The sequence below is a fragment of the Schistocerca serialis genome, chromosome 1 (assembly GCF_023864345.2).
Source record: "Schistocerca serialis cubense isolate TAMUIC-IGC-003099 chromosome 1, iqSchSeri2.2, whole genome shotgun sequence".
In the NCBI taxonomy this organism is placed as follows: Eukaryota; Metazoa; Arthropoda; class Insecta; order Orthoptera; family Acrididae; genus Schistocerca; species Schistocerca serialis.
In genome coordinates, this window is record NC_064638.1 from 787,515,980 (window position 1) to 787,529,744 (window position 13,765).

Genomic DNA, 13,765 nt, shown 5'->3' on the forward strand with positions numbered 1-13,765 from the left:
TTCATATGATGCAGTTTGTACGTTTATACTATTACGAAAGGTATTTATAGGGACAGAGAAGAAAACCAGGCATGATTTGTACTTGTGTATTTATTTCTAAGTCTTTTACATATGGTGGGATGAATAAACTGTTTTATACAAGATCCCAATTCCATTCCAGCGTTTTTTATGGTGTCTTCACATACAGCATTACGTATTAACACACAACAGACATCGTCGTGTCTGGCTACAGATTTTTCTGTCGCTCGAAATTCACAATGTGCAAGGTCAATCAAATTTGCCATTAACTTTCCATATACTCTCTGAATATACTGTTGCCAGATGATTTCACTCCCAATGATATAACTTGTATGCTACACGTTTTTAAACGCGTTTTCCAACATGGTTATACTTCCATTAATATCATACATTCTCCCACAGTGCAGAAAGTAGATTCTACAAGCTACGTGATTTTTCTGGTTTCAATAGAGGAGTCAACATATTTCCTGTAAATATAACCGATATGTGCAGAATTTCGAGACACTTGCTCCAAATCATAACTCAGTAATACCGTTCTGCTTTTACAGTATCGTTGGTTTTTTAAAAACAACTGGTTAAAACTGGTGCCAGAACTCACTCCGATAATAGCGTTTTTTGAGACGCTGTTATTCAAACTGTAGGTGTTGAAGTGTAGCCGTACTGGTATAAATGGTAGTTGTGACATTTTTATGAGCCAGTGTTCCAAAATGTCACTTCAAGACATAACTATCATCAGTTACAATTTGCCATTGATACAAAATATCACTCGATCCTATGTAAATGAAATACTTACAGGATGCTGACTGCATGTGAGACAAATCTAATGTAGTCACCGCGTAGGTCTGTAATTTTGTCTTCATTACATTTTTTCTATTCGACAGACTTCTGAGTGGTTTAATCTGGCCCAAAGCGACTTCCTCTCCTGATCCAGACACTTTATTTCAGAGCAGAAGTTGCACTCATCATCCTCAATTACTTGATGTATTTAATCCAATATCTGCCTTCCCTTACAGTTTTTACATTCTGCAGCTCCTTCTGGTACCATGAAGGGTGTTTCCTGAAGTCTTAGCAGATATTCTATCATCCTGTCCCTTCTTCTTGTCAATGATTTCCATATGTTCCTTTCTTCGCCGATTATGCAGAGAACCTCATGTTTCCTTACCTTAACAATCCATCTGATATTCCACATTCTTCCGTTCTACCACATCCTAGACGATTCAGTTCTCTTCTGTTCCGGCTTTCCCACTGTCCGAGATTCAGTACAATGTAATACTATGCTCCAAATGTATATTATCAGAAATTATTCCTCAAAGTAAGCCATGTGTTTAGTACCAATTGACTTCTATATGCCAGGAATGCCCTCTTTGCCGGTAATAGTCAGTCTTTCATGCCTTCCTTTCTTCGTTCATCTTGGAATATTTTTCTGCTAAGGTATCAGACTCTCTTAACTTTGATACTCCGTTATCACCAATTCTGTTGTTAATTTTGTCATTATTCTCATTTCTCCTACTTCTCATTACTTTTGTCTTTTTCCGATTTACTCTCATTAGACTGTTCATTCCATCCATTCCATTAATGCGAACGCTTCAATCTCGGTCTTCTAGTCTTATTGTTCTCGCTTCATTATTGTACATATTGTATATTATCCGTCTTTCCTTACAGCTTTCTCATATTTTACGAGGAATTTCGTATGTATTGCATCATTTTATATTGTCAAACGCTTTTCCTGTGTCAAAAAATCCTGCAAGACAGCCCTGATTTTTCTTGAGTCTTGCTTTTGTTGTCAAACGCAACGTCAGGACTTCTTCTCGTATGCCTTTACCTTCCCTAAAAGCAAAATGATCGTCCTCTAACAGATAATCAATTTTATTTCAGTTCTTCTGTATATTGTTCCTGTCAGCAGTTTCGATGCGTGATCTGTTAAGCTAATCCTGGGATACTACTCGTACTTTGCTGCCATTGCTGTCTTTAGAACTGTGTGGATGACACGCTTCCAAAAGTCTGACGATACATTGCCAGTCTCATATAATCTACACGCCAACTTGAATAGTCATAGGGTGCCACCTCCTCCACTGTTTTTTCTTTCTTTATTTAATCTGATCTGACTAGGACCTTGGGGCCCGCACTTACACTGAACCTGGGTTTCACACAAACAATACATTTGTACATCATAGTTAAGTAACAAATAACAATTTTAATATGACACGTAGTACTAAATTGGTCTGAGTGTTTGGAGTGGCAGTGTGAGCAAATACAATACTATGATCTAATAAAGTTAATACTAACAATGCTTGCACCACTGCAGTTGCTGCTATTAATAGTGATAATAGCAATAATGTCAGTAACGTAATGATAGTGGCAGACATAAAAATAATTTATAGTTTTAAAATCCCTTGTGCAATGTTGTCTAATCTTTGTGTCCTATTTGATCTAAGGTCTTCCATAGCTCTTTCAAATTCTGATTGTAATACTGGATCCTCCATGTCTTCTATATCGGCTCTAGTTCTCCTATCACATCGTCCGATAACTGCTTCATCTGATACAGACCTTCAATGTACTCTTACCACCTATCCGCTCTGCCCTCTGTGTTTAACGGTGGTATTCCCATTGCTCACTTAATGTCACTACTCTTCGTTTTAATTGCACCGAAGGTTGTTTTGACATATCTATATGCTGTCTCAGTCGTTCTAAGAAAAATATCCTTCTGTATTTTTTCACATTTTCCCCTAAAATCCATTTCTCCTTGGCTGCCCTACACATCCTATATATTTCATTTCGAAGAGTTTTATGTTGATGTATTCCTGTCCCATATTCCATAGTCTCCCATAACAGTTTCTTCTATTCTTTCCACTATAACCAGGCTCCAATCCCCATTATTATGTTAGATTTTCATCTCCCTTCACATACTGAATTACCTGTTCTTTCATATTGAATTACGTGTTCAATATTCTCATATACTTTACCTACATCTTCTGCTTGCGACGTTATCATATATACATGAACTATATTCGTCGGCCTTGACTTGCTATGGAATTTGATGATTACAACCCTACCAAAGTGCTAGTCACAGAAGCCCACTCTTTGCCACACTTTATTATTCATACCAAATATTATTCCAACTATACCATTTTCTCTTGCTGTTGGTATTACTCTAAATTCGCTAGACGAGAAATCGTTATCTTCTTTCCATTTCACCTCAGTAATGCGCACTCCACCTAGACTGAGCCTCTGCTTTTCTTTTTACATATTTTCCAGCTGCATTGCTACGTTCAAACTTCTGACATTGCAAGCTCTGACTAGTAGAACTGTATCCCGTCATTGGTTATTCTATCTCCTTCTCATGATGACCTCTCTCTTGGCACTCCCTTACAGGAAATCCGAAACTTTTTCCAAAAGAGAAATCACCGTGGCACTTTTTCGATGATGGGCAACATGTCCTCTAAATATATTAGATGCAGTGGCTTCCATTACCTTTGGCACCGCTCATGCCTTTGAGTCTTGATTCATCCACCTTTTATGGGCACTTTCTCACTCAAAGGGCCTGGCAGCGCCCTGAACCTGTGTCCACCCCTCCTCCTTCTGTGAGAAGGCTGTTGGTGGAACGAGGTTCTCTTTGGTTTTTGTTACTAATTATTTCCCGTATTGAAATAGTGCGCTAGCTATGGCGGATATTCTAAAGTTATGCAAACCTATTCTTACTTTCAACGCCATATCCACTACTGACCATTAGAGACCTTCTGTCACGTCCACTTTTCCAGTAACATGTCATTAACATATACAACGGATACGGGTAAGAATGATGTTGATGTATCAAGACAATGGTTCTCTTGGAAGCAATCAGCATGAACATCAGTAATAGGTGAGAATGACTTTTGAAGTTGTAAAGTCAATGTTTCTACAGGATGCTGTCTGAGTATACAAGTACGTCAGTACTGGCTATGTGTGTATGTAACGTTTCCCTATGATGTAGATGGTTATACAATATTACCAGGAGAAGTTGTCTTCGCCTGTGATGATAATTTCTATCGGGTATCACGGCGCGGCAGCAGTGCTTAATTAAAGCGGTGTTAATATCTGAACAGGATTCTGAATCGCGAATTCTTGAAGTGCAGTAGTAGTGCTTATGTATGTGACTTCTTGTAACCTTGGACAGTTGTTTTCTGTATGATGTTTCTACGAATGATATATTGATAATATGATAATATGAATTGCCATTGGTATTAAACCAGGACTATGCATTTTGCTTTGCATAAGAAGAAAGTGCAGTTTTCAGGAAACTGTGACAGTTTACAAAATAGAAGTGTGTAATTTTGCCAGTTGCCCATATCCGATGCTGATGACAACAGGCGGCTTATGATCGAAGCAGATTTCATAGACGTATTCAAGAACTGCAAAAAAATTTGTGTGAGTATTTTAACCTAAATTCACTTGAACCAACGTACTAGCATCTAGACTTGGTCTCCCTCTGCAATCTTTACCTTTCACACTTCCTTCCGTTTGCAAATTCACAATTTCTTTACACCTCAGGAGGTATCCTGTGGTCTAACCCCTTCTTTTAGCCTAATTGTGCCACAAATTTCCGTTCTCCCAAATTATATTCAGCGTTTTCTTATTAGTCCGGTGACCTACCCATCCAGTTTTCAGTATTCTTCTCCTGTGCCACACTTCAGAATCTTCTGTTGTCTTCCTAATTGATAATCATCAATTTTTCAACTCTATACAGGACTATAATCCATACAAATACCTGTACTTAATTTTGCAATCAATGTTAGTAGATTTGCCCCCCCCCCCCCTTCTCATATTGTCTTCTCTCTACCTCAGCTACAGTCATTTATTTTGCTGTAGAAATAGCAAGACGCACGTACTACTTTTTGGGTACCGTTTCCTAACTAATTCCTTCAGAATTGACAAATTTAATTTCACTGCATTCCATTACCCTTGTTATACATTTATTGATATTCATCTCATGCGCTCTTTACAAGACTTCAACCACTCCTTTCAACTGATTTCATAAGTCTTTTACTGCCTCTAACTGAAATACAATGCCATTTATGCTAAATATCCCTTAACTTAAATTTTATTTACAAATTTCTATTACTCTTCTCATAACGGTAAATAAAATCAAAGCTGTTTACAACGCCACAAGTACACGATATATTACCAACAGCTCCGGAAGTTCTTATTGGCATAGACAGAATTTTCATGCAGATGTGATTATAATCCACATGTCCATTCATACCCTGCAAACCACTGTACAGCAGATGACAGAAGGTACTTCTGTTTCTTCCCGTTCCAACTGAGAATGGAATGCGAAAAGATTGACTTCCTGAACTGCTCTGTAAGCGCTGCAAGTAGCCTAACCTAGTGTTTGTGGTCCCTGCTGGGGTGCACTACTTGAATGTCAGAAGTACATTTTTCGTTTTCTCACTTAATACCAGTCTTCAAATTTTCTAATCAGGCTTTTACGGGATATTTTGTGTCTATTTTAAAGTGTTTGCCAATTTATGTTTTTCAGCATTTCGGTAACACTGTACCACTATTTAAGCAAATCTCTTACCAAAAGTGTAACAGTTATTTGACTGCTTTAAATGTGAACATTTTAGGCTACTGTGACTCTCCTACCACCTGCAACTCCTTCAATGATCCTCAACCAAACTAATGCGCCAAATGGAAAGCCATATTCCCACCAGTCAAACCAGAATTAACTATGCATATCCATCCTATTATTCTTCCTATTCATTCAAGTAACTCTCTTCACCCCTACCAACATCTGTATATCCTACAACAATTTTCCGTTGTCGCCAGAAAGCTCATTTTAATACATATCCTGTCCCAACGGAACGTTGATACATTCACTCTTAATTAAAAGTGCCTCCAACCCTCTCACGCCATTCAAACCTCTCCTTATATACTGAACTGTATGGATACTCCTTTTCCCTTGGCCAGAGGTGGATTCGCAATTTGCCACCACAAGAACATCTCCATTCAGCCACAGCCCTTATCCTTAGCCTCATCTTAGAAACCCTAACTCTTGCCTGTGCCACTGTCTGCAGTTGAGCAAATAATCCCATCTCCTACGGTTTCCTCCCCCAAATCGATCATACGTTTTCTATCTATGTTATTTCCGTTGACCTCAACACCTATAGCAGACACCCAGCAGCCCGCCATCGGCGGTGTCAGTTTACAAATTCTTTCTGAGGTGAAATTGAGCCAATACCACAGAAAACTCATCCTGAAAGTGACACCGCCTGATATGTTGTGCTAACATCTCCCATCCTCCTCGGAGACCTCGCTGCAGAAGTACTCGATCCAACTGCAAGTCATCACCTAACTGTTTTTTTCACCTTTCCCTCACGCATCACAATCGCTGTCGAAAAGTTTTCCTTAGTTAATCCTGCATTAAATAGAATGCCTATTGGTATCCATAGACACGCATAAAATGCATAGACACCCAGATTGGAAGCTGTCCCTAGCCTCTCAGAATCCTGATGATGTCCCCTACAGACAGTCTTCCTGCAGCAGACCTTGTCAAATGCCATATCCACCCACATCCCCACGAAGACGAAGGCCATACATCCTCATGGTACCACTCATCTTCTCTCCCCCCCCCCCCCCCCAAGCGCTACCACTGAAGTCCCAACGGTTATACCGCTCATTCCTAAGAACTTGCGACTGGAATACATGCCACTGGCAAATATGGAGGCACTTAAGGAATACACTCAATGCTATAAAACTCTGGGAATAGCGCCAGATGTGCAGGAGACTCAACTCCGCGCTCCTTATTAAATCTTCAAAGTACTGCATAGCATTCAACCGACTCACCAGCAACAATCCACCCCTCACCAGCCTCTCCTACACAATAACTATCCCTTACCTGACAACCTGTGCGAACCTGACCAATTTGCCTTCTATCTGTGATGTCTTCTCAGTCGCAAACAAACCTCACTTTGATTACTTACTCTTACCTACCATCCATATACGCACAAATATTTCTGTCCCGCCCCTGGTTCCTAACTTCCAGTACTTGGGTGATGAACTATAAACAGAATTAAACACCTCAATCAAAGCACATGACACAAAACATGTACTTCACAGGAAATGCAACAAATCATGTGTTCGTGGTGACATTACCTACTGACCCATCATAGAACACCCTGCCACAATTCTGGTTACCCTTGTAACTAATCAACTAATTATATCACTATCCTCTCCATAGCCATAGCAACGTCTTCAAAGTTATCCTCTCCCAGTGAGTCCTGAATAACAAGGCATTCTTCCCATTAACCAATGTGGCTTCTGTCCCACCTTCTCGTCTGATCACCAGCTCCCTACCTCACAAATCTCCTATCCCACAAGCTCAGTACCCACAAATCTGAAACTTTGGTCTCCCTCGACCTAGAGAAAACCTGTGTATGGCATTTTGGTCTCATTATCTAACAGAAATATGAAAGTATTCGAATTAATTTTATCCTATAATCGCCTATACTTTGTCATTGTTTACAACACTAATTCCAGTACCTTCCATCAGACTGCAGGTGGGCCCCAAGGTTCCATCATCTCTCCTCACTTTTACCTCCTCTACGCTGCTGATATACCCAAATGCTTATACAAGTTCACCTCCTTCATTATGCTGATGACACTGCTCTCCTCACCCTCAGTCCTACACTCCAGAAATAACTATGATTCCTTTAAATCCACCTCACTCAGTTTACCTCCTGTTTTCACCAATGGTTTCTCACGACCAACGCTTTGAAAACCCAGAGAGTAATTATAGGATGCACCACCCATGCCCAATCCCATGACTTCTCCTTTACCATTTTCAACCGTCCTATCAGTCATTTAAAATCCAAAAATATCTTTGACTAACCATTAACGATCACACCCCTCCACTTTCATCCATACCTACAAAAATTTCATCTGACCCACCTTTGCTATGTAAATGTTGCGTGGATCCCACCTCCACCTGAGTTATGTCAATCGCTCCAGATTCTTCAAGGGCAAGCAACTCACCTCATTTTCTGTATCTCTTTCCTTCCCTCCACAACGATCCTTTACCAGTTCGTTCAATTCCTGCCTCATAGTTGTTAAGCAATCTCTGAACAATCTGTACCATCTATAAACTCGACTCAAATAATTCTATAGTTTCAACTTCCCAATCCTAGTACACTGCCACGCCTCTATGGTCACGTCCCATCATCCCTACCCGAACACATATTCCAAATGCGCTGCTTTAAAAATATTACGCTTTCTCTCTCTCCCAGGCCATCAACTCTGCCCCAACATGTTCCCATCCTACCAACCTTAAATCCACCCAACCATTCTATCTCATCAGTGTTCCTCACTGCCCTTGCTATCTTTCCCTACCGCTTTTCCACCTTCCCCTCCACTTCCTGTCACCCTTTCCCTTGTTAGCTTACCCCATTAATACCACACATCGTTCCTCCATCGTTATAGTACCACAGTCCTACCCTCCTCAACGACCTACTTTTTTCCCTTTCACAATGGACTACCTATCCCAGAGCAGGTCCTTCCAGTTTTTGTGACAGCGAAGTGATTCTTTAAAACTTCAGTGTTTTGCTTCATATTTTAAAGGTTTCTAAATATACTCTTGTTTTTTCGTTTTATGTGCCTTTTACTATTACTGTTTTCTAATAGAAAATGGAGAAAGCCATGTCTCACGTACAAAAGCTTCTGTAATTTTCTCCCACAATATATTTAAATTCATTTGTAAGTAAATGAAGACAGCCCAACACCCATCGTTATGGGGCAAGTAGGACGAAATAACAATAGCGCAAAAAAGTTATCATCACTCTTATTGATGTCAACTGACATTACAAGTTTATTGTTACCAGTTACAATTTATTTTATTTCCATTACATGTTTCGCAGGTTTGAGCCTATATTGTTTGGTCGATTTATGTGCATTAATATGACATGTATGTTTTGTGCAACGACTTTGGAGTAACGATTTCCGCGTCTGCAGTGGCTACATGCCCTTTCTTCGGTCGTGTTATATGACATACGCCACGACATGCACTTTATAAACACATTCTTCTTTTTCTTAGGTGCTATATGTCACATACACCATCTCATGCACTTGACAAACACTGACAAATGTCATGATCTTTGTGATGTAACACGATAGATAAAGCACCCATGACAATCTGAAAGGGTGACACAGTTTACCCGAAACTCGTAACGCAAAAATAATTCACCTATTGACTGAGGCTTAAACTTCTGAAACGCATAGTGGAAAAGACGAATCCCTTCTTTCACTTGCGCTTTTGTCCCCCAACGGTCGCAGGGTCGGCGTGGTTACAACGGATGTGGCAAGGTTAATTTAAAGGGGTGGCCGGATGCCCTTCCTGCCGCCATCCCATTCCCCCAGGACGGAATCAGTGTACCCCAACTGTCTGCGGCTAATGTAAACCATGAAATAGTGCGGAAGTGTTACAAATGTCTGCGTATCGTGTAACTGAGGCGGGATGTGAGGACCAGCCCGGTATTCACCTAGCAGGATGTGGAAAACCGCCTAAGAAGCACATCCAGGCTGGCCGACACACCGGCCCACGTCGTTAATCCGCTGGGCGGATTCGATCCGGGGCCGGGGCTCCTACCCGACTCCCGGAAGCAGCACATTAGCGCTTTCGGCTAACCTGTCGGGTTTATAGTGGAAAAGAAGAATACCGTCTGGGAACACTGTTGGTATCTTAATCTATATTTTAGGTTGCAATATTCTCTGTTAATGTTTACGGTGTCAGATACATAATGGTGGGAGTGACCAACTCACGAGGTATAATTTTCACAGATGAACAAGAAGGGACAGGAACTGCACTGCTTTAACAGTGCAACCGGATGGAATGTGTACACGGGTTGCAAGAGCGAGGTACTGAGCCACACGATTCTTCAGGCTGGCATCGCGCCTCGGTGTGCTGGTCTGGCTGAGACGAGACGAGATGAGATGAGACGCGGCCCACCCCGCCCCAACTGCGAGCAGGCAGCCTGCCGGGACTGCACAGCGCTGCGTCTGGCACGGCGCTGAATTAAGGTTAATCTCGCATCGAATTCCATTTAGCGCGCCGCCTAAATGGGGCTTGTCGCTAGCAATTTTCCGACCCCAATTATTGGAGTCGTCGGCTAGTCAGCAGGCAGAGGGGAGCGGAGAGGGCACCCGATACCGGATGAGCCGAAGAGGCATCGTCGGCGGTCGGCCGTGTCCTCGCGGGAGGGCCTCAACCCCCACCCTGCAGACATCGGACACGGCGAAGTAGCGCTCATCCGGATTCTTGCGGTGGAATTCCCGAGAAAAAGTCATTACCTGTCGTCTACGTTCTATTCTTGCGCAGCTTCATAGTCGGAAGAAGATCTGGTGACACTGGCCGAAGACTGGGTTTCTTACACGCATAACCTTGCTGAAGACCTTACGAGAAAAATTAGGTGTTGGTTTTGGTAGGAGAATCCAAGCGATATTGTCTCGAAACGAGACAATAATTTACAAATTTCAACGATCATTTACTTCAAACAGCTAATCGAAGCATCCTCACGACGTATCGAGTTTAGCAAAGTGGAATTTTTCGTTCCATATTTTCAGTACACATCTAGCGAATATCGTAAGAGAGTGGTGAGGTACGAGTGTACACTACATCCAGTACTGCACTTTCCACATTAAACTGTACAATTTCCTGTGGAAGTGACCATTATGAAAATTATTCGAGAAGGGAACGCAATTTTCCTTACATATGTGTGGAAATTCTTGTGATAAAGTAGATTTTCCCGGCGTATCAAATACTGATGATTTTCGCGGGTTTGCAGCCGGGTTCCATCGTCCTGACGACAACACGATATTTCGGCGGACCATCTGGCCGCCATACGGACCGCTACGTCCATGCCACAAGTTGTCATCCACAGCATCAACGCTTGGGAGTTTTACGCACACTGGTCAAGAGGGCTTATGCTGTTTCGGATTCCGATAACTTGAAACAGGAGTTGGATCACCTCAAGGTTGTCTTCAGGCAGAATGGGTATTCTGATCACCAAATTACTCGTGCTTTTCAATTTGGCCCCCCACGAGAACCAACGGTGGACACTTCCAAATCTGTTGCCTTTTTACCCTTCGTGGGAAGCATTTCTTCGAAAATTTCAAGAATCCTCAGGAAATATGATATTAAAAGCGTCCTTATCCCTTTGGCCAAAACTAGATCCCTTCTTGGATCGGTGAAAAATGATTTGGGACTGAGGAAGCCTGTGGTATACAAGATTCCCTGTCACTGCGGCAAGGCCTACATTGGACAGACTATTCGTACAGTTCAAGATCGATGTGTGGAACATCAACGGCATACACGTCTGCTCCAGCCGGAAAAATCAGCCGTTGCCGGACACTGTCTTAAAGAAGGGCACAATATGTCCTTCAAAGAGACGCAAATTATTGCCTCGGCTTCCCGTTACTGGGATTGTGTATTCAAAGAATCAATTAAAATACGTCTGTCATGATATTATTAATAGAGACAAAGGTTTTCGTTTAAGCAAGACGTGGAATCCTATTTTATCACAGATAAAACTACAACGGTTTGGTTTCTGACCGGCTGCATTTTAATTTTGCGATTCCTCGCTTTTGACAGTCTTCACCGCTGGCGCCGCTGCAATCCAAAAACCAAGAACTCAACTTTCTTGTACGTCATCTCTCAACTTAACGTGGAAAACATGTCATCATCAAATACTTAATCCAAGACAACTTGATATAAGCAAGTATAATTAATTTCAGCAACTCCTGGACGTACTACTTATACGTTGGAGTTCTGGAGCTGCCCTGGAACTAAATCAACAAGGCCACCGTATCACGGACGGTACATTACACAGCATCACAAGCTCTTCAAATGGTTCAAATGGCTCTGAGCACTATGCGACTTAACTTCTGAGGTCATCAGTCGCCTAGAACTTAGAACTAATTAAACCTAACTAACCCAATGACATCACACACATCCATGCCCGAGGCAGGATTCGAACCTGCGACCGTAGCGGTCACGCGGTTCCAGACTGAAGCGCCTAGAACCGCACGGCCACACCGGCCGGCTCACAAGCTTTGAACCCAGCTTCCTTTCCCAACGTCTCCCGTTACGACCAGTGTTACATCAACCCCGATGTACAAATTCCTACAGCATAAAAACGTCCAGTAAACAATATGCGAATTACGGATCCTCCGACCACTGCAGGGCCAGCTTCTAGGCACGCAGACTTGTTTGGGTGAGTGTGACCCCTCAGAGCGCCACTTATGGATGAAATGTCGACAACGTTCTAAATTAGCTGGAAAACTCAAGCAGGCGATGTGGCACATATTAACCGAAGTGTCTTAGCATAACCATATCCGCGGAAGTTAAAGAACAAGATTCACATCCTCAACAGACGAGCATGGGCATCAGATAATTCTATCAAATGATCTTCCAGCTTAACAGTCAAAACAAGACACAATTGGAACGACATGTTCACTCACCAGAAAAAGGAGTTCACACATAAAATGATCCCACAGCTCGCGTTGTACCTTCATCTGACAACAACATTTCAACGGACCGAGTGTACTCCGTTCCCCTTGCTCTGTACAGGTGTCTCCTTTACAACTGCCCACGGCGTTAGCTGTCCAACCGTTCTCCATGAACGCCCTCTTTCCTTTGTTCTGATGTCTCTAGGAGAAATCACAACTCAGCGATTCACACTGCTTAAAAGCCGGCTGCCCGAATGGCTCTCCTGGTTTAAACGATTCTCTTTGGACCTACGATACGCTCGCAGCGAAATCGATACGGGTGTATGATCCTTCCCCCACCCTCCCCCCTTAAGCTTAATCGGTGTGAGATTGAAGAAGAGTTGCCACCACCAAGTGCTTTCATCGATCCACTGACTTTCGTACTTCGCAACATAATCTGACTCAAAATCGTCCTATACTTTTTGCGTATCTGCATATCTTCTGTGAGGCAGTTGACTGGAGATAGGACCTTGATCACCATACAGGGTATCACAGAGTGTGGAATCGTTTTCTCTGTTACCTCTTGCGTAGCGTTACTCTGGCCCCAAGCGTTTCTAATATGCACCACGTCTCGCACGTGCACCGACGCAGCGTGCCTCCGCTGGCTGTACCTACAAGATTTGCGTCTAGGAGCCAGGAGATTGCTCCTTCTGGCAGCCTCGCACCTCTCGTACAAGCTACGAAGATCCGCACAATCAGGAAACAGATCATCAATCGGTCATAATTTGCTCAAAGGTGAGTTAAATTCACAAGCCAACTTCAATTTAGCAAGTGTCGCTTGGTGAGCCTCATGACAGACAGCGTTAAAGGCTAAACTTAGCCAACCAAAAGGAAGGTCCCATCTTTTCTGTGCCCAAGAATGAAAAAAATGAACGCTGACTTTAAATTGCCGTCAATGCATTCGAAAAATGAGAGTTGGGGGTAATAAGGTGACGCAGTGGCATGCCTAATCCCTAGGTTGAAACAAAACCCTCTAAATACTTGAGAAGTGAACGCAGAAGCATCACTACTAACAAGTTGCTTGGAGGTTTCGCAACTCGCAAAAATAGCCTCCAGATGTCGAATGCTGCACTCTGCCATTGTACGTTTGCTTGTTGCAATTCAAGTACAAACACATGTCGATTGCCATCCCTCGTTATCGGCAGGGCACCTAGGTAATCAATAAATAATTTATCCCCTGGGTGAAACTCCCTTCTGGAACACAACAGTTCATTTTTAGCTCCTTATCAGGTTC